This window comes from Macaca fascicularis, chromosome 17, assembly GCF_037993035.2.
Source record: "Macaca fascicularis isolate 582-1 chromosome 17, T2T-MFA8v1.1".
Lineage (NCBI taxonomy): Eukaryota > Metazoa > Chordata > Mammalia > Primates > Cercopithecidae > Macaca > Macaca fascicularis.
Genome location: NC_088391.1, coordinates 87,049,714 through 87,071,378, shown reverse-complemented (window position 1 = coordinate 87,071,378; position 21,665 = coordinate 87,049,714). Strand labels below are relative to the sequence as shown.

The following is a 21,665-nucleotide window of genomic DNA, read 5'->3' as shown; positions in this document are numbered from 1 at the left end:
TTCCAGGTTCTTCACATCCTTTGGTTGCAAAATACAAAGTTGTGCCTTATATTTCTGTCATGGACATAACATTTTTACACTGCCATTATAGGGGAGGATTGTGTCAATTTTTTAAAAATATGCATTATATTTTATTTAACTGATCCAAATACAATGTTTGCTTTTTAAAAATAAGATGATGGTGCATCATGAATTCATCTTTTGGTTTACTCTTCTCTGATGCCCTGAGTCACTGGCAGCTTTGGGACAAACAACTTGGCTTTTCTCACTTGAGAGAGATCTATATTTCTTATTGTGAATGCATGTCACTTTAACATGGGGTGAGCATTTTCTCCCAAAACAGGAAAATGGGAGGTCACACTATTGTGGCTATAAAGAAAAATGAAAAATGCTATAAAAATGAAGGCATGAAAAAAATGATCATGAGCTACTCTCATAATAAAAAATAAACTTTCATGTTGTGTCCTTTGACACACAGCATAATGAAGCAAGCACTAACAGTTCAGAGTAGTCTAAAAATCACCAAGAATAGTTTTCTACTGCATCAAAAAGGTGTTATTTTTAGCACCTGAGAGCCTGAATCATCAATAATTGGCATTCTAATGTGAAAGTTATCAAGATCTGTTTATTTAAATGATCTTTGATCAATTCCCTGCCAAGTCTAGTTTGTTTCCCTGTCCTTCAAACACACTGTTTCCTATTCCATTTTCTAAATGAGAGACTATTTTACTACGAAGGCAAAAATGTTCTTTAAAGACAACTGAATTTTGTTTTTTGTTTTGGAACCATCCTCTTCTCCTTTGCATCTAATAAAGAGGATGTGTTTTCTCAGTCTTGTTTTCCTCTCATACATAAAGAATATATTGTCCCTTAGTATATTTCACCTTGCAGTCACCATATGTTTCCTGGTTTTATCTTTTCATGCCATCATTGATATGCCTTATTTTGGTTTAATGCTTACTCTAATTCCTAATCTTTACTCTTGGACATTTCCAATGTGAAGCTCTGTGTAGCTACCTGGGTTTCATCCTGTTCTCTTCATCCTCTTGCCATCCTTATAAGTATTGTTGCTTTAACAAATAATCTAATTTTCATGGGTCCTCCCACTTACAGGTCATTTTCTTATATTTAAATCACTAAAGTCAACTTTCCTGAAATTCATTACCTTTAGGTTGCTGTTTCCACTTCTTTGATAGTCTTTGTGTAAACATCAATCTTTAAGCGCATTTTCTTAATTAACTGAAGTGTTCACTTAAGAAATAGCTCCAGTTTACAGGTCAAAAGTCAGAAATAGCTAAATACTAGCACAATCTCACCTCCCTTTTTGCTCTGTCTCTATTTTTGTCTCTCTCCACAGACCCTACTCACAGGTATTTCTGCCTGACCATGTTCAAGATATACTCTCCCACCATTGAATTAATTGACTGTAAGATATATTTAATCTCTCATTGAATATATAGTTTTGTCCAATACACACTTAACAGCAAGTCCTCAATATGATCAGTAGGTTCTTGGAAATTGTGACTTTAAGCAAAACGATGTGTAACAAAACCAATTTTACCATAGGCTAGTTACTATATAAACAAGAGTTAAGTTGCTATGGTATGTTTATGGTCACAGAAACACCACCAAACTTCTAAAGAAAGAACCAAAACACTTCTAATATTAAACACTGAAATAAATGTGAGCTATACATACATTTAGGAAAGATTAAGACAGACAAGGAAGATAATTATCCAATTTTTGGGTCATCAGTGAGTGACAACAGTCACAGTGGTGGTGATGAAATTAGTGAATAAATGCTTGCAACTTGAAAATTGTCTGGAGCACCTCCTACCACCACACAGTTCGAAAACAAGCAATAACACATATCATAGGCTTGCTGAGTGCTTTCATACCACATTGTTTATTGTTATGCATTTGTATGGTTATTGTATATGTTACAAATTTTTGTTTTGCAATCATTTATACTCATTCACTCACTCATTCATTCATTTTCCAAATTATTTATTCCAGTTAAGAATGACAGATGGCCAGAGTGTCTCCCTGTAGCTCAAGGTGCAAGGTGGGAACCAGCCCTGGACAGGACACCATCTCATCCCATCACAGGGTGCACTCTCACTCACTCAGATTGGGACTGGGCAGACATGCCAATTCACCTAGTGGGCACAGCTTTGAGCTGTGGAGGGAAACCAGAGTGCTTGGAGAAAACCCATGCAGCCAGGGGTTGGGGAACATGCAAACGTGCAAACTCCCAGAAGACAGTGGCCCCAGGCAGGAATCAATTTATTTTTTCTCGACAATGTTATAATGAAACAATATTGAACAAAACAACTTAATGCAGGACCTACTGTGGAAGGATGGTTAGTGACTCTTCAATTTCATTATGACTTCTTATCGTGACAACTAAAACCTGGGAACCTCTGTAAGAGACAGTTAAGTTGGTCAAAGGGCAAGTTAGCTGTGATTTGAGTGATTTGGGGCAACCTGAAAAATACAGGATAAAATAGGAAAGATACACAGCCTTAATGTATTAATGAAAGTGGATTTATTATGAATGATACTCACTACAATGATTAATTAAGCTAATCCTTTATTATGTGCTCTGCTGATCACCATCAAGAATGAAAATACATGTTTGCTCTGTTTTCAATTAAAATGTGTGGAATTACAGAAATGTGAGAAAATGAAAGTTTGACTTTTACAAGGTCCTTCAACCATACTTAATCACTTTGCTGACTTTTCTTCATCTTTCTGCATCTCAGTTCCTTATCTGGAAAGTACAATAAACTTTCCTGTGTTGGTGATGATAAATGGTATAACAATCTTCTTTTGCAGCTGAATTCTCCAAGTCAATACCACCTTCTGCCCGATCCATGATTCAGCTCTATTTGACAGTTCAACACTAGCTAATACAATTATTTCCTTATTAAATGTACTAACCCCTGTGTTCTCTGAATTTCTTTAAATAACTTTAAAGAAACCATAAAGTACTCAATAAATAATTTTTCCAAGAAATGTATTCTCAAAGTGATTATGCCTGTGTATGAATTCATTTACAAAACTGCCTTTCTTTCAAGCTGACATGAGAGTCCTAGGAAACAGGGTCAGGCAGGAATGAGAAGAGACGCCATCTTTATATCATGATTGATAACTGTATCTTGAATAAATCCAAATACATATTAGGAAGCATCTATCACAAGTTTCTGTTTATTTGAACATCAGGGTTTTCTAATATATTTAAATATTCTTTTTTAAAAGAATTTTATTTATAAGCAATTTCAAGATTGCATCTAGTCTATAAACTACATGAGATGAGGTGTTTTTATACATGACTATTTGATAGTGAACACGACCTGAAAAAGAACTTGGATCTGTAGCATTTCCACTTTCAACCCTCTCAGGATTAAGGTTTATCTCTTAATTCTGATGGAAATCTCCTATGCATTGAATAAAAGTGGTGAGTGTTATTCTATGTGCTGGGAAGCTAGCTTCATAGAATTATGTTAGTAATGAGGTATTACATTTATGCATCAAAAGTTTGGAAGCTGACTTTTCTAATAACTTTTTTACAGTATACTTAGTAATCTTAATATAATCAAAGAATTGGCCTCTGATATTAACTATGTTCTACTAAACTATAAAACACACTCAGGTGAAAATTACAAATATGTTCTATACTAGACTTTTAACATAAATGATTAATTCTCATAACTCTGCCAAACAGGTATTTTATCCTCCTTGAACTGATGAAGAAATAGCTCTTGCCAAAGCCATATGGTTAGGCAACAGCAGAGGTAGATTTTGCACCCCGCTGTGTCTGATGCCAAAGCTTTTCACTATATCATGCTGCCTTTATTTTCAATTAAGTTTAGGATTCCCCCAAGTTAATGAGAAACACACATACCATAAATTAAAATCAACAGTACATTGAAAGCCTGATTTTAACTAACAGCTTTTGGGCAAAACATTTTTCTAATGTTAATACGAAAAACATTGACTCATCTAACTTGCTTCTTCCATTGCCCCCCCTCTATCATCCAACCCCATTAGGATGCTGCTAAGCTCTGATATGAACAGAAGGTAGACAGTAGCCAGAGAAAGGAAAGAAACAGAGGGCCTGAATTATCTACAAACTGTGTAACCAGCTCCCAAACCATCAGGAGTGAACTTAATTAAATGGTTTGTTTAAAGTGTGTCTAAAAAGGGAAAATAATTCATTTTTAATTAGGACAATCTTTTTTTTTTGGTAAATGGTAAAGTACTTAAATCATAGTATTATTTTTAGACATCTCCTCACTTTAAATAATTTAGAAATTCAATTATAATCATTTGCAATAAACCACTTAAAAATACTTAAGGTTCTTCTTGAAACTACCTTGTCTGCTTAAAATATATATTATATATTTATATAAACATATATTTATATGTTTGCTTAAGAAAAGTATACTTATATATTAGTATATTATGTTCATATATTTTTTAACAGACAAGGTAGTTTCAAGAATATATATCAGATAATCAGCCTAAATACAAAATGGTTAAGAGACATTTGTGTGTCACTATTTTTACTCAAAGTTTTTGTTTTGATCTGTCAAAAAGTTTTGGTGAGCTCTGTGGATTTTCAGAGCTCATTATCTTATTTCATAGTGATATTAGCTTCATTTTACTATGATAGTGAGGCATTTGATGGCTGCTATCAATAGGATCTGTGTTCATCCACAGAGACACTTCAAATGAAGTGAAAAACATTTGCCGATTACATTATGTTATGATAGTGAATGATTTTAAAAGATGTCAAGTTCTGCTTAATGAGTTTTATATGAAATAGCATTTACATTAGGGGAAAGTGTGGGGGAGGTAAAAGATGTAAGTCATCAGAATTTCATTTATTTTTAAATACAATTAAACTCTCGGAAAGCATCACCACTTTAACTCTGAAATATCTCTTTTAAAGACATTACTGAAATATCATTATTACCATTTTTTTATTTTCTAATACATCCCTGAAAATGAGTTCACTTTAATAAGTGGAACGATTTATGAAGCAAAATAGGCTATAAGTACACAAGAAGGATAAAATATTTAATTGCACTAATTATACTTTCATGATACACCATTGTTTCTGACATATATGTTTACCACATTTCTAAACTTCTATAATAATACTGTGGTAAGAGATGTTCACGTGTATCGTAACTACCCATAGCCACAGTTCACACATCTTTTTGCCACAGGAAAATTAGAGGACAATATATTCCCTTCCAATCATACAAAGTAAAATGCATGTACTTGTGAACGTTATATTAATACTGTATTGAATGGCCGGGCGCGGTGGCTCAAGCCTGTAATCCCAGCACTTTGGGAGGCCGAGGCAGGTGGATCACGAGGTCAGGAGATCGAGACCATCCTGGCTAACATGGTGAAACCCCGTCTCTACTAAAAATACAAAAAACTAGCCGGGCGAGGTGGCAGGCGCCTGTAGTCCCAGCTACTCGGAGGCTGAGGCGGGAGAATGGCGTGAACCCGGGAGGTGGAGCTTGCAGTGAGCCGAGATCGGGCCACTGCACTCCAACCTCGGCCACACAGCGAGACTCCGTCTAAAAAAAATATATATATACTGTATTGAATATAATAGCATCCATTTACACTTTGTGGTTTTGTTTTGTTTTTTTGTTTTTTTTTTGAGACGGAGTCTCGGTCTGTCGCCCAGGCTGGAGTGCAGTGGCGCAATCTCGGCTCACTGCAAGCTCCGCCTCCCGGGTTCACGCCATTCTCCTGCCTCAGCCTCCCGAGTTACAGGCGCCCGCCACCGCGCCCGGCTAATTTTTTCCATTTTTAGTAGAGACGGGGTTTCACCATGGTCTCGATCTCCTGACCTTGTGATCCACCCGCCTCGGCCTCCCAAAGTGCTGGGATTACAGGCGTGAGCCACCGCGCCCGGCCCCATTTACACTTTGGTTGAGAGTTGAGGCATCTGCCTTAGGAGTCACTGACTCAGTACCAGATTCTTTTCAGTCTTTTTTTTTTTGAAAGCAGTCAGAATGATCTTACTGAAATTTTTTAGTACAATGTTAGAGGATCTTAAAATTTTATATTTTAAACCAATACAAGCACTGCAAATGATATATTCCTGAATCTAGTTGATGTAGTATCTAAAAAGAAAAGCGACCATATGAATATCTATAAGTTGACTAATGTAATTTAAGTTGGAGGCTAAACAACTTTGGTATATTCATATTTCTCTGGCTCCTGTTTTTGGCCAGATAAATGCCAAGTCCACCCCCATTCAGTAGAATTGGACAGGACCAATGTATTTGGTGGTCTCACTTAAGTTTCCACGCCAGGAGCAGCAAGAAATGTACAACTTCTAGGATTAAGTTGCTCCAAGACAGTCTTCATCACCTTTGTGAACTGGAAAAACCAAATAGTCAAGGTCTGAATTTCCATTGTGTGTGGCTAAGTCCAGTCTCATTGGTTCATAAAAGTATTCGGAAGGACTTTAAAATACAAAGGTGGGGCTAAATAATGATAGAAACCATCAGTTCTTAATTCAGAGAATGACAATGCAGGTTCCTATATCCTTTTTAAAAATCTGAGATCATTATTTTAAAACTAGCTGTATACATTCTTAGGCTTTAAATTTAATGTTAGCTGAAATGATTACCTTTAAGTCGATTGGCTTTACGCCTTGGCGACTGCTCAATATAATTTTGGAATTTTAGGAAGCAGCATTTCAGGTAAGTGACAGTTACGTTTTAGAAGAGGTAATTTTAAAAATGATCCAGAACTACACTGCTCTGATATGTCTGATGTACACCCCCCAAAATGTGTCAGTGTCCATATTAAGCTAAATAAAATTTGGTCCAAATTAAGCACAATAACCAAGATGGTTTATCTGAAACTGAGTTACCAAAAAAAAAAAAAGAAAAATTCAAAATCCATGGTATGAGAATTATAAATTTTCCAAGGTTCACTCCAAAGTAAAAGGCTAATTAATTCTATACAGGGTTTTACCCAAACGTCCATAGGCATTTTCATATATATTTACACAGAAGGCTTTAATCTGAAGTCACCTTTGGCAACCTCAAAATATATAAACTATGACTTCCACAATGAAATTATGTACTTGAAAGTTGTCGCCTCAAAGTACTGAAAGAACAAAGGAAGAGATCACATGTACCCGTTAAAAGTCAAAATGACAAAAATGTTTCTCATTTAAGACAGTTCACTTAAAGACCAAATAACCACCACCATTTCCCCAAAAACTGGAAAGAAATGATCTTGAGCTTTAGAACGGGAAACAATAAATCTTAGCACATACAAAGATCGGATGCTTTTGCCAGTGATTAACCTATCACTGCTGAGTACCTACAGCTAAACATCCAGTAAACAAAAACAAGTCAGAAGTCAGAGTAGGCTTGCTGGACACTTGCCGTTCTGGATTTATAGCGGGGCATGGCTGAACACTTCCCGTTCTGGATTTATAGCGGGGCATGGCTGAACAGGTAGGACACGGATTCCCCACTGTGTGCCCTTCGGATTGCTTCAGCCAAGATCATGGAAATGTCAGTGACCTGAATCTTGGTGCAGTGTTTCATTTTGTCCTCTTGCAGAATTGTGTTTGTGACGACCACAGCCTCAAAGGCAGCGTTATTTATTCTGGAAATAGCTGGTCCAGACAAGATCCCATGGATAAGGGCAGCATACACTTTGGTGGCTCCAGCTGACAGCAGCTTGTCCGCGGCATGGCAGACGGTGCCGCATGTGTCAGCCATGTCATCCACGAGGATGGCCACGCGGTCCTTCACGTCGCCCACCAGGACCATCCGGTCCACTTCATTCGCCTTCTTCCTCTCTTTGCGGATCAAAGCAAATTCCACATTCAACCTGTCTGCGATTGACGTGACCCTTTGGCTCCCCCTGCATCACGTGAAACAATGATATACAGTTCTTCCACTCAGCAATGTTTTCCCGAATCCACTGCAGGACTGCGGGCTCCGCATACAAATTATCCACAGGAATATCAAAGAATCCCCGTATCCGAGAGGCATGCAGGTCCATGGTGACGATGTGATCCGCCCCAGCCACCGACAGCATATTGGCCACAAGTTTTGCGGAAACTGGGGCACGACTCTTGTCCTTTTTATCTTGTCAGGCATATGGGAAACACGGGATCACGGCAGTCACCCTGGATGATGATGCGATCTTGCAGGCATTGATCATGATGAGGACCTCCATCAGGTTGTCGTTCATTTCCCCGCAGCGCTCTGCATGATGTAGACATCTTCCCCTCTCACACTTTCCCCAATCTCCACGCTGGTCTCCTGGTTGCTGAACTTCTTGGTGACCACCTTGCCCAGTTCCAGGCCCAGGCGGTCGGCCACGTGCTGGGACTGGTCCTGATGCGAGCAGCCGCTGAACAGCACGATGTTGGGCATGGTGGGGCGCGGGACTCCGAAGGGCACACGGCGGCGGAGGAAGTGGCAGAGGCAACAGCGACGCGGAAGGCTGCTGCTGCTTTTTCCAGTCTCATTTCAACTTCACTAATATTGGATCTTGGATGCAAGATAATTAATTGTTAGTTCTTTGGGAAAAGTGTTTTCCAGGAGAATGACCTATCCAAAAAATACAAAAGGACAGTGCTACTAAAAATAAGTGAGAAAAAAATGTATAATTACCTTCAAATATTTTTAGAGAATGCTTTGTTTTGTTAATTACCCCAACTCTAATTTTAATGGAAATTGATGACTGTATTGATTGATGCTGTCACTTTCATTTCCTTTCAGTATACTAATGGATGAAAATAAGTATTGAAAATATTCATTTCTTCAGGCTCAAAATATAGTTGACCCTTGATTAGCTCTTGAATTTCTCCATGACGCCTATCTTGAAACCATTCACCTCCTCTGGCCACTTTTTTGTTTTGTTTTGTTTTGTTTTTGCCATGACCACAATCATTTTCATGATTCCTTGATTGGCTCTGTCATAAATCTGGTAAAGTCATGCATATCTGGACACAGTTTTCTTCAGCAGGAATTTAGTGATTTCAGGCTTGATGGCATTTACAACTTTATTCTGTAACGATGGCATTTTCAAAGATGTCACCTTTCTAGACTTTCATGATGATCTCTCTCTCAGAGTTCTCTTCCATAGTGTTGACAATTCTTTCCATACAGTACTGAGCGTAATGAGCCTTAAAGGCCCTTATGACCCCCGATCTAAAGGCTGAATTAGAGACACTGAGTATGGGAGCAAGTCGACCACTATGGAACCTTCAGTGTTGAACTCATGCATTTTGGGTAGCCAGGGGCACTGCCCAATATCAAAAGAAATTTGAAAGACAGTCACTAGGCCAGGCATGGTAGCTCACATCTTAATCCCAACACTTTGAGAGGCTGAGGCAGGTGGATCACTTGAGGCCAGGAGTTCAAGACCACCTACTACAAAAACTAACAAAAATTAGCTGGGCATGATGGTACACACCTGTAGTCTCAGCTACTTGGGAGGCTGAGGTGGGAGGATCACTTGAGCCCAGGAGTTTGAAGATGCAGTGAGCCATGATCATGCCACCGCACTCCAGCCTGGGCAACAGCATAACAGAGCAAGACCCTGTTTCTTTCAAGAAAAAATAAAAGTCCTTTACTGGCAAGATACTTTCTGACTTTAGGAATAAAGCATCTTTGGAACCAATCCTAAAATAAAGTTCTTATTGTCCAGGCATTCTTGTTGTACAACTAAAAGACTGCCATCTGGTGTTAACTTTTCCTTTCAAGACTTCAAGCTTAGCAGCTTCATAAATTCAGTCCTCATCATAAACCCAACTGCATTTGCACAGAACAGTAGAGTCAGCCTGTCTTTTCCTGTCTTAAATCCCTTGTCTTCCTAATACAAATCTTTTGTGACATTCTTTTGTCCAGAATAGGACACTTTTGTCTTCATTAAAAACCTGTTCTGGCAGATATCCTTTCTCCTTGTTGATTTTCTTGCTGGCATCTGGGAACCTGTCAGGAAAAGCTGCTTCTCCTGTTATGTTGACATTTTTTAAGACAAATCTCTTTCTAAAATTATTAAACCATCCTTTGCTGATAGTAAATTCTCCAGCTTTGATCCTTCACTTTCCTTTTTCTTTAAGTTGTTTTGTAGTGATCTCAATTTTTCTTCAATCATAGTAGAGTCTGTAGGTATGCCTTTCTTATAGTGATCTCAATTTTTCTTCAATCATAGTAGAGTCTGTAGGTATGCCTTTCTTATAGTAATCCTGCACCACATAAAAGCTGCATTTTTGGTATGAGATAAAAAGGATTTTGTAAAAAGTACAAGGTTTTCTCACCTTCTGGTGTAACTACAGCAATGGCTTCACAGATTTCCCCCCCTTTTTTTTTTTTTTTTTTACAATGGTCCTTAAGCAAAATTCATTTATCTTGAAATGGCAGGAAACCATATCTGCAGACCTCCGTCAATGGTACATATCAAGCAATTAAACTTTTTCTTGTAATGTCATGACATCTCTCTGCTTCTTGGGACCACTTCCAGCATCACTAGTGCCATTACATTTGGGTCCCATGGTGTTAGTCAAGGTTTACAGTGTTGCATTACATATTATGAAAAATATACCAGAACCAAGAGAGATCACTTTTCACTGCAATAAGCAACTTACCAGAGAGATGAACAGCTCTCTAGTAAACTGAATTAGTGTCACATGGTGTTTTAAGCATATACAACACTTGAGCTCATTGCAATAGTCATAGAAGGTGGTTACAAAATTATTACAGTAATATATACTACAGTTAATTTCATGCAGTTATGATTTAATACTGCATCTTTATGTTTTACATTTGTGGCACCACGTATGGTATGTGTTTGTTTGCATATGTTTTGATATATTTTAACTTTTTATAATAGATCTGTGTATATTTTATGGTAGCGTATAATAAAATAGACTGGTATCTATGCATATTTTATATATTCATCACCTATCTAACTTTTTCTTAATTTTTTGAAATTTCTAGGCTATATGGTTCATCTGCGAGGTTTTTCAAATTGTCCCATATCTCAAAAAAACTTTCTGATATATTTATTGAAAATAATCTGCATATAATTAGAACCAAGCAGTTCAAACCCATGTTGTTTAAGGGTCGACTGTGGATACTTGGTTTTAGGCCCAAGTACTGCACCCAAATAATGCACTAAACTTTATGTGTCTTGAGAACAGAGATACCACTCTTTGCTTTTTAAAACAATTTTTCCTAGAGGCCTGCTAACACGAGATAGGCAATTATTATTTAGTTAAAGTAAGTAAAATTAAATATATAAACTTTGTAATCATTGTTTATGTTTCATATACTGTAGTCCTATGCAAAACTCATGAAGAAAAATTACTCTTCACCTCTTCATGATGTATACTTCACCATGAATTATAATTTTATAAGAAGTATAATTTCCTTATATATAACAAATTACTTTATACATGGATTTTTTTTTTCCTGAATCTTACAGTATTTCAGGAAAAGGGTTTCATTCCCAACTGACAACAGGGAAGATCAGCTCATCCTTAATTCATTAAATGCCATTTTTTACCCGCTTACATTCATCAAATTATAGGATTCATTATAACAGGGATGTAGAGTTATGGCTTTAGCTCTTTTTGTTCTAATCCTTTTTTCATGTATTCTTTCCTTTGATTTGCGACCTTCATTACCAAGAGAGCTCACATAATGCGTTCAGTTCAGTTCCAGGAGGCTAAGCAGTCAGCTACTGAAGGAATTATTTCACATACCCTAGTTATTAATATGATTACTCAGAACACTTACATTAATATCCAAAGTATTCTAGCACTTTCAGAAAAAAAACAGTGCTTCTTTATCACAACTTTTCCTTTCACTTGGAGAATACATTCTTAACTATTTACAATTCAAATCTTCAAGTGAAAATTCCTCAGCCAAGTGGAAATGTATTATAAAATGTTTGCTGAATACTTAGATCAACTAATTCAAGGCTTGCTTTACTATTTTTCTGATTATAAAATAATGTATTCTGATTTTACTAAATTTAGAAAATATAAAATAGTATAAATTAAATAAATCACCTATAATCATGCATACCCAGAAATAACCATATTTTAATATGTTTCCCTCATTTTTTTCTATATATGTTAATGGCATTTTGTGTGTGCCAATTTAAATTCAGTCTGTATTAATAATTTTATATCATTTTTTCCACATAACATTGTATCTCACATAAGTACTTCCCTTGTAATTATTTTTCAAACGCATTATTTTAATTTTAACACAACATAGATAGGCCATAATTTATTTTAATATCCACTTAACCATGCTCTACAAATGCAAATAAATACATATTGGCAGAAATCTGATACTGTGGTTGATAGGATTGGGTGAAAGTTAGGACAGGAGAGAAAAATTTTAAAGGGACACCAGGTAACTTTTAGAAATGATGGATGTCTTCATCATCTTGGTTGTGGTGATGGTTTTATGGTACAAACATGTGAAAATGTATCAAATTTTATGAACTGTAAATATTCTTTGTTATTATATATCAACCATACCTCAACAAAGCTCATAAAAGAAGTTTTTTCAATTCTCTTATTGCAAGTAGGTTAGTTTCAATCTTTAGCTGGTATAAAGTGGTAACAAATATAATTCACTACTTTATTTCAAAAAGAATATAACTTTGAACATGTAAAGCTATTCATAAATTTGAGGCAGTGACATTTCAATTCCTGTGCAATTCATAACAGATTTCGTAAATTACTTTTAAATTTACTGAAACTCATTTTACTAAAACCCTCACTAAACTTTCATAGATGTCCAGAGCATTCCACTTTACCCTACTGGTCTAAAAGTATTGGGGGCAAAATCAGGTAAACTATTAATTGCTGTCATTAAAGCTCGCACATTCATTGAAGACTTTCCAGGAGCCAGACACTTACTTATCAGCATTTTACACGGCACATCAATTATCTTCTTACTTGTTTCTTTCAATAAAAATAAGCACAATGATGTAAAAACATGACAATATTAAGTAATGAGATCAGTAGGAAGCTTGCCTAAAGAATTCAAAGTTCTTTAAAAATGTTCAGGATTGTCCTTGCAACTTCCTTACCTGCTCCCCTGGGCAGCCTGAAGCAGGGATGGGCCTTGTAGGGTCAAATGCTGACATGGTGGCCCACAGCCGCAGAAAGGCCAGGCCTGTAATCCCAGTACTTTGGGAGGCCAACGTGGGTGGATCACAGGTCAGGAATTCAAGATCAGTGTGGCCAACATGGTGAAACCCCGTCTCTACTAAAAACACCAAAATTAGCTGGGCGTGGTGGCACATGCCTGTAATCCCAACTACTTGGGAGGCTGAGGCAGAAGAATTGCTTGAACCCAGGAGGCAGAGGTCGCAGTGAGCTAAGATCACATCACTGCACTCCAGCCTGGGTGACAGAGTGAGACTCTGTCTCGAGAAAAAAAAAAAAAAAAAAAAAAAAAAAAAGGTTCGGGATTGTTCCTCTAGGTAGCAAGAAACAAAATCTCCAGAGGGGAGAATGGAAAAATGATGTATTCATACCATGAAATGCAATAAAAATAAACTAACTATTGATACCTGCGAAAACATAGATGATGAGCCTCTAAAACATTATGCTGGATGAAGAAAGTCAGACACAAATTAGTACATGTGGTATGATTCCATGCGTATGAAGCCTAAGGACAGGCAAAACTAATCAATGGTTACAGAAGTCAGAAAGCGGCTTTTCAATGGGGGTGGGGGGTGGAGGAAGAAATTAATTAAAAGGGGGCATGAAAAGAACATCCAGGAAGTAGCTGCAAGGTATATACAACTGCCGAAATATGCTATACATTTGAGACTATGCATTTCATCATATATTAGTTATATTTCATTAAAGGAAACTAGGATAAAATAAGTCTCTAGGAAGCTAAGGGTTTAGCTCTAAAATGATTCCAATTCAATGCTCACACCTTTTGTCTAGCATGACCCTTTCACTCCACAAAGTCTACAGGATATGAGGAAAACCATCAACACCTAGATGGCATATAACCAAGGATGATGCTGAGGAGAATGGATTTCCTCTATCAAAATAAATAAAAGTAGATGAACAAACTCATTGCAAATGCAAATACCCTATTTTGAAATAGGCTAATCAAATCATTTGTATATGTTGTTTCACCACAGCAACCATTTAACTACATATATATATATATATATATATATCTCATAACATCATGTTGTATACCTTAAATATACATGATATAGTTTGGATTTTTGTCCCCAACAAATCTCAAACTCTAATCCCCACTGTTGGAGGTGGGGCCTGGTGGGAGGGGACTGGATCACGGGGGTGTTCTCATAAATGGTTTAGCACCATCCCCCTATCCTTGGTACTGTATAGTGATAGAGTTCTCACAAGATCTGGTTGTTTAAAACGTGCAGCACCTCCCCCTTCTCTCTCGTGGTCCTGCTCCTACCATGTAAGACGCCTGCTCCTGCTCTGCCTTCCACCATGAGTAAAAGCTCCCTGAGGCCTCCCCAGAAGCAGACGCTGCCACTCTTTCGTACAGCCTGTGAAAGCCAATGAGCCAATTAAACCTCTTTTCTTTACAAATTACCCAGTCTCAAGTATTGTTTTATAGAAGTGCAAGAATAAAGTAATACAATGCACAATAAAATTTTTGTTTTAAAAAAATCCAATTTAAGGCCAGAAGTAAAATGAACACAAGCTCAAAGAATCACAGAACCTTCTAACCTCCTATAGGGTAAACACACCTGTGTACTGTAGATACACCTGACAGTGATAACGTAACCTTATGCATACCCTCAGAATGACCCTATATGGCAGACGCACCTGAATGTGTGTTGGGAGCTCCAAGGGTGGCCAACCAGGAGATTCATTCCTTATCTATGAGAAACATCTGAGCCCACCGGTGGACTGCAGGCTGCACGGGGGAGACAGGCCCTTTCTTTTGGGTTAAGTGAAGGTTGCCAGGTGTAGGTTGTTGGTGGGGGTGGAGGTGCCAAGTGAAAATGCTATATAAACTGCATGCTTTTTATAAGTGGTGGCGGTTCTTCTGTCCTGCTACCACTGAAGCATCCCTGTAAGTCACCAATAAAACCCTATGCCTAATTCACTGGCTGTGGGTCTCTGGCTCTTGAACCCGGCACCATCCCTACTGAAGCACAATGCCTGCCTAACAATGGCCGTATTAGCCTATCTTGGTCCACTCTGAAGCAGGAAGCTGTGCGATTTAACAGTTTTCACATTTGAATTGTTTTTCTCCATAAACACAGCCAAACCTGGATTCCTGTAAATTCCACCCATTACATCTAGTTCTGCCCTAGTTAGCAAACTCCTCTTCCATGACAGCCCTAGGGATACCGCCAATAGCAAGCACATTTTCTTTAAATTCCTCTTATAATAAGACTAAATATTCCTTCAACTGTTCCTCATATGGCATGATTTTTAAGTTACCTCACCATTCTATTTTTAAAGTATATGTCCCAGACCAGACTTACAATTCCCTGTGTGGTCTTACCAAAATGGAAAGCAGTAGAGTTCTACTTTTATTTGTCCAAGCTCATATTTTCTTTGAAAAAGAAAGGAAAGTCCATGGTGAGAACTGCAACCCACGTGCCTCTTATAATGTGGGAATGAAGGAAGAAGATCAACACAGCCAGGAGTCTCCCATAAACCTGCTAAGAAGGGTGGCAGGTCAAACGCAACATGCAAAGCAGGCTGAGGTAGAACAGATTTCAGGAGTATGGCTGTGGTCTCACTATACAGCCTCCTTCCAGAATGGTCTTTTAGAATTTTCTTCAGCAATGCCAGGTCTCAGGGGCAGCCTTCCCCTCCAACCTGTTCTTTCAGTAATGTGGCACAGTGTTGAGAAACCTGCAGGTCCCAACGATTGTGTCAGACAGAATGGGTGTGAGACCGTCCAGAGTCTAATACACAATTGACCAATATGGGATGCAAGAAAAGAAAAACTCTAATTCTAATATCAAATATGCCCCTTTCATAAAGAAAACCATTATCATTCTTGGATCAAAAATGTGTCATAACGCAATTCTAGGGTTATCCATGATTATTTCATTTCACCTGGGGAATTCACACTAGGGATACGGAGAGAGATTCTGCAAATCCAAAAGAGCAAACTGTGAGAGACGGTCAGGACAAAAACATCCAAGACTACAGAGGCAAGAATGTGCTTGCAATTTTCATCACCAACAAAATGCTTGTGTGTCTGTAATTTTAAGAAATAATAAATGGAATATATCAGGAAGACAAGAAATAGACAAACATGAAAGGGTTTTGAATATTACAATGCAAATAACTAGTAAAAGTAAAGCCTATACAACAGATACCAAAAGCTTAGAAATAAAAAGAAAAAATTGTGACACTGTTAAAATAGAAATAGGTGAAAAATAAAAATCAGAAAAAGAGCAAAATAAAAAATATTAAATACAGAAAACGAAAAGAAGATAAAGGTAAAACCATGACACCAAAAAAGAGGGGGTAAAAAAATAATGCAAGTGAAAAATTACTATATAAAGTATTAAAAGTGTTAGAAAAAGACATTAAAATGCATAAAGGCATAAGCTGACACATTTAAGAGTATAACTATAATAAGACAAATATTAAAAAGTTTCAACTTTTTAAAAATTCATAAGATAAAGAAATAAAAGAATAACAAAAGTAAATGGCAATAAAAACAGCAAGGGACTGGCATAAAAACAGACACATAGACCAATGGAACAGAACAGAGAGCCCAGAAATAAATCCATGTGCTTACAGTCAACTGGATTTCAACAAAGATGCCAAAAATAAACAATGGGGAAAGGACAGTCTCTTCATTAAATGATGCTGGGAAAACAGGATATCTGTATGCAGAAGAATGAAATTGGACCTTTGCCTCACATTATATAAAAATCAACTCAAAATGGATTAAATGTTTTAAGCCATTTAATCAACTCAAAATGGATTAAAGACTTAAATGTGAGACATGAAACTGTAAAACTGCTAAAAGAAAACATAAAAGCTCCAAGAGTTGCTCTGAACAATGATTTTTTTTTGTCTATGATCACAAAAGCACAGGCAACAAAAGTAAAAATAGACAAATGAGATTACTCCAAACTAAAAAGCTTCTGCACAGGGCCAGAGTGGCTCATATCCGTAATCCCAGCACTTTGGGAGTCTGAGGTGGGCGAATCACCTGAGGTCAGGAGTTCAAGTTCAGCCTGGCCAAAACTGTGAAACCCCAGCTCTACTAAAAATACAAAAATCAGCCAGTCACAGTGGCGCACACCTGTAGTCCCAGCTACTCAGGAGGCTATGGCAGGAGAATCGTCTGAATCCAAAAGGCAGAGGTTCCAGTGAGCCGAGATTGCACCACTGCACTCCTGCCTGGACAACAGAGTGAGACTCTGTCTCAAAAAAAAGATAATAGGCTGGGCACAGCGGCTCACACCTGTAATTCCAGCACTTTGGGAGGCCGAGGCAGGCAGATCACAAGGTCAGGAGTTCGAGACCAGCCTGGCCAATATAGTGAAACCTCATTTCTGCAAAAAAACACAAAAATTAGCTGGGCATGGTGGCACACGCCTGTAATCCCAGCTACTAGAAGGCTGAGGCAGAAGTATCACTTGAAACAGGAAGGCAGAGGTTGCAGTGAGCCAAGATCAGGCCACCGCATTCCAACCTGGGCGAAAGAGAGAAACTCCGTCTCAAAAAATAATAATAATTAATTAATTAATCAAAAAGCTTCTACACAACAAAGGAAATAATAAAGTGAAGAGACAATCCACAAAATAGGAGAAAACATTTTGCGAACCATGGATACAATGAGTTAATATCCAAAATATAAAAGGCACTCAAAAGATGCAACAGCAAGAAAACAAATAACCCAATTTAAAAAAAACAAAAAACAAAAAGAATGGGCAAATAAACACGTCTGAAGAGATATTTCTCAAAAAACATACAAGTAGCCAACATGTATATAAAATAATGGTCCACACTACTAATCATCAGGGAAGTGCAAATTAAAGCCACAATGAGATATTACCTCACACCTGTTATAATGGCTATTAACAAAAAGACAAAAGATAACAAGGGTTAGTGAGAATGTGGAGAAAAAGAGACACCTGTACACTATTGATGGGGAGTATAAATTAATAACAGCCATTAGCTGGGGAGTGCAGTGGCTCATACCTGTAATCCCAGCACTTTGGGAGGCTGAGGTGGGAGGATCACTTGAGGCCAGGAATTCGAGACCAGCCTGGGCAACATAGTGGGACCTCATCTCTACAAAAAAACTTAAAAATTAGACAGGCGTAGTGGCATATGCCTGTGGTCCCGGCCACTCAAGAGGCTGAGTTGAAAGACGGCTTGGGCCTGTAAGGTCAAGACTGTAGTGAGCTGTGATTGTGTGCCACTGCACTCCAGCCTGGGTGACACAGCAAGACCTGTCTTAAAAAAAATGAAAAATAAAACATTCAGCCACTTTAGAAAATGTACGGAGGTTCCTCAAAAATTAAAAATAGAACTACCATATGATCTCACAATCCCATTACTGGGTCTATATCCAAAAGAAAGGAGAAATCAATATATTGAAAAGATACCTGTACTCTCGTGTTCATTGCAGAATTATTCATAATAGCTAAGATACAGAATTAACCTACATGTCTATAAACAGATGAACAGATGAATGGAAAAAGAAAATGTGGGGTGTGTGTGTGTATGTGTGTATATATATAGATACATATATACACTAGAATACTATTCAGTCTGAAAAATGGAAAGAAATCTTGTCATTTGCAAAAACATGGATGAACTTAGAGGACATTATGTTATATAAAATAACCCAGGCACACAAAGACAAGTACCACAAGATCTCATTTATATGTGGAATCTAAAAAAATTGAACTCGGAGTAAAGAATAGAATGGTGGTTAGCAGGAGTTAGGAGAGGGAGAAGAGGCTAGGGAGATGTTGATCTGATCAAAGGATACAAAATTTCAGTTAGATGGGAGGAATAAGGTCAAGAAACATACCTTAGTGACTATAGTTAATAACAAGGCATTATATACTTGAAAATTGCTAGAAAAGTAGATTTTAGGCGTTCTCACTACAAATAAATGATAAGCTTGTATGGTAATACATAACGTTAATTAGATTTATTTAGTCATTCCACAATATACATATTTCAAAACATCATGAGTACACGATAAATACATACAATTGTCAATTTTTTTTTAGTTTTTTTAAAAAAGTAAACCTCAATAAGATGTTTTAACTTAAACCAGTAAGATTTTTGTTAGTTTTTTTAAAAGAAAAAATATCCTAAGCATTAAGTAGACTAATAAACAAAGAAAAATATTCTAAAGAATAAATGGAAGCATTCAATGAATAGAAGAGGTTCTTTAGTAAAGTAAAATATACTCTTCTCTTAGATGCAGTTAATGACTCATTTTGAGTTCAGTACAAAGGCAGCAGATGTGAAGATTTGACCTTCCAAGACTTACAGTTTCTGGCAAAGGATCTCAAGGCAGTTTTAATGGAAAGCTGAGGGCAGTGAGCTGAGGAAAGCCTAGAAAGATCAGAAACAGTACACTTGCCACGGCAGACGCTCATGCAGTCCCTGACACCCCCTGGCCCTCAAATACTCTGCTTGGTAGTGGGAGGGAATAGCGTTGAAAATGCAGGTAGCTGAGCAGGGCTGCAAGGTCAGCAGAGGGTATCTTAGGGTTTGGCAAAATGGGTAAGGCTGGGACATTTCTAATAACTACAAGGAATGAACCATCAGAGAAGAAGAGGTTGAAAATCTGAAAGCAGCAATAATTGAAGGAGGAAGCTCCAGACTAGGTAGGATAGGATAAAGAGCTCAGAGAAAGCTGCACAGAAATTCATTAAATGTAAATCCTTTTATAAGCAGTTTTTAATGCAATACTACAGAGCTGACTGAAAAGCCCAAGGCTTAACCAATAGGGCCAATAATGAATGCAGATTTGGGGATATAGGTGCTCCTGGCATTACCTCAAGAAAAAGGAATTAAGGAAAGACAAGTTCACAATGATTGGTTAGGTATGTTATTTTTTCCCCATGGTATTCACCCCATGTCTTTAGATCCTAAAAGCTTCCTCAGATAGGATCTGGTCAACCATCTCAAATGACAGACGTAATTAATCTCTTTTCCAGAAATCACGTTTTGCCTATAGGACAATATTACTCATTTTAATGGTAACAAATCCTGATCCCTGCAGAGTCTAATTAACCCTTCGGGCACAGTTCCTCCTACGTCAACTCAGAACAGTTGCCAGCAATATTCCCACTGTCTCTTAAAGTGTTAAGGTTCCAGGACAACTCAGGGGAGGGTGGCAGCCACCAGTGCCCTCCCAGCACCACACACATGCCCTTTCAACCAAAGTAAAGCCATTCTGCTAGTGTGTCCTTAACACTCTTTTAAAAAACAAAAAAGATTCCCTAACAAGTAAAGTTTGAAAACCCTAGGATAAATTAACACATATACCAAAAAGTTAGCATCCTTCTCCCCAAAAGTACATATTCTCATTTTTGATGGGAATATCTTTCAAACTCTTTGCAATTATCTTCCCCTATCTAAACACAGAGCTGGATTATTTAGTCTAATTCTGCACCAGGAAGGAGGTACACTGTACTGGTTTGCTAATTTGTTTCCTAGGGCTGGCATGACAAAGTACTAACTAGGTGGCTTCATCAACAGAAATATGTTATTACCTCACAGTTCTGGAGGTAAGAAGTCCAAAATCAAGCAATCTACAGAGTTGGTGCTTCTGAAGGGCATGAGAGAACGATTTATTCCAGGTCCATCTCCCTCTGTGTGAGTCTGTCCTCAAATTTCCCCTTTTTGTAAGGTCACCAGTCATACTGGATTCAGGTCCAGCCCAAAATAACCTCATTTTAACTTGGTAAAGACTCTGTCTTCAAATAAGGCCACACTCTGAGGTACTGGGGATTAGGATGACAATATATAAATCTGGGGAAACACAATTCAAATCATCACACAAAAGCCTATTACTATTACTCAAGATAAGTCAGATTAATTTTTTAAGATAAGCTCAGCTCCAAATTAACTATGATTCTTGGTTATCGCTTGTTCTTGGTTTCATACAAACTAACAGACAGAGATCCCAGGGACGTGAAATGACTTTACTGTACCAGAACCATAAAAACCGGAATAGAAGATGTTTCAATAAATCAAACTCCAATCCCAAATTACCTAAACCAAAACTATGCTGCAGGTTCCACCCTCTGTAACTTATTCCATATGCCTTAATACAGTTATCAGGTTACCTGGATGCATGTTTACCTGCCACGGCACCCTTCCTCAGAAGTACAAAACGATCTTCCTGCAGAGCCGTGGCCAGAATAAACCACTCACACTCTTGCCTGTATCACCACCAACACTTTCATGTTTAAGAAACAGCTTTGATGGAGACATTTTTGAAAATGAGACAGAGAAAATTTTATTGCCAGAATTGCTCTTAAGGGGAGCTGGGCACAGTGGCTCACACCTGTAATCCCAGCACTTTGGCAGAGTGGCTGAAGCAGATGGATCACCTGAAGTCAGGAGTGGGAAATGAGCCTGGCCAACATGGTGAAACCCCGTC

The 21,665-nt window shown here is 37.7% G+C and overlaps 1 protein-coding gene and 1 pseudogene across 2 annotated transcripts in view; both read right to left on the bottom strand.

Moving 5' to 3' along the window:
• HS6ST3 (heparan sulfate 6-O-sulfotransferase 3) overlaps positions 1-21,665 on the bottom strand; it is a 761,225-nt gene that overhangs the window by 700,011 nt on the left and 39,549 nt on the right. The gene's annotated exons all lie outside the window — the stretch shown is intronic.
• On the bottom strand, positions 1,697-9,589 carry LOC107128017 (ribose-phosphate pyrophosphokinase 2 pseudogene; annotated as a pseudogene).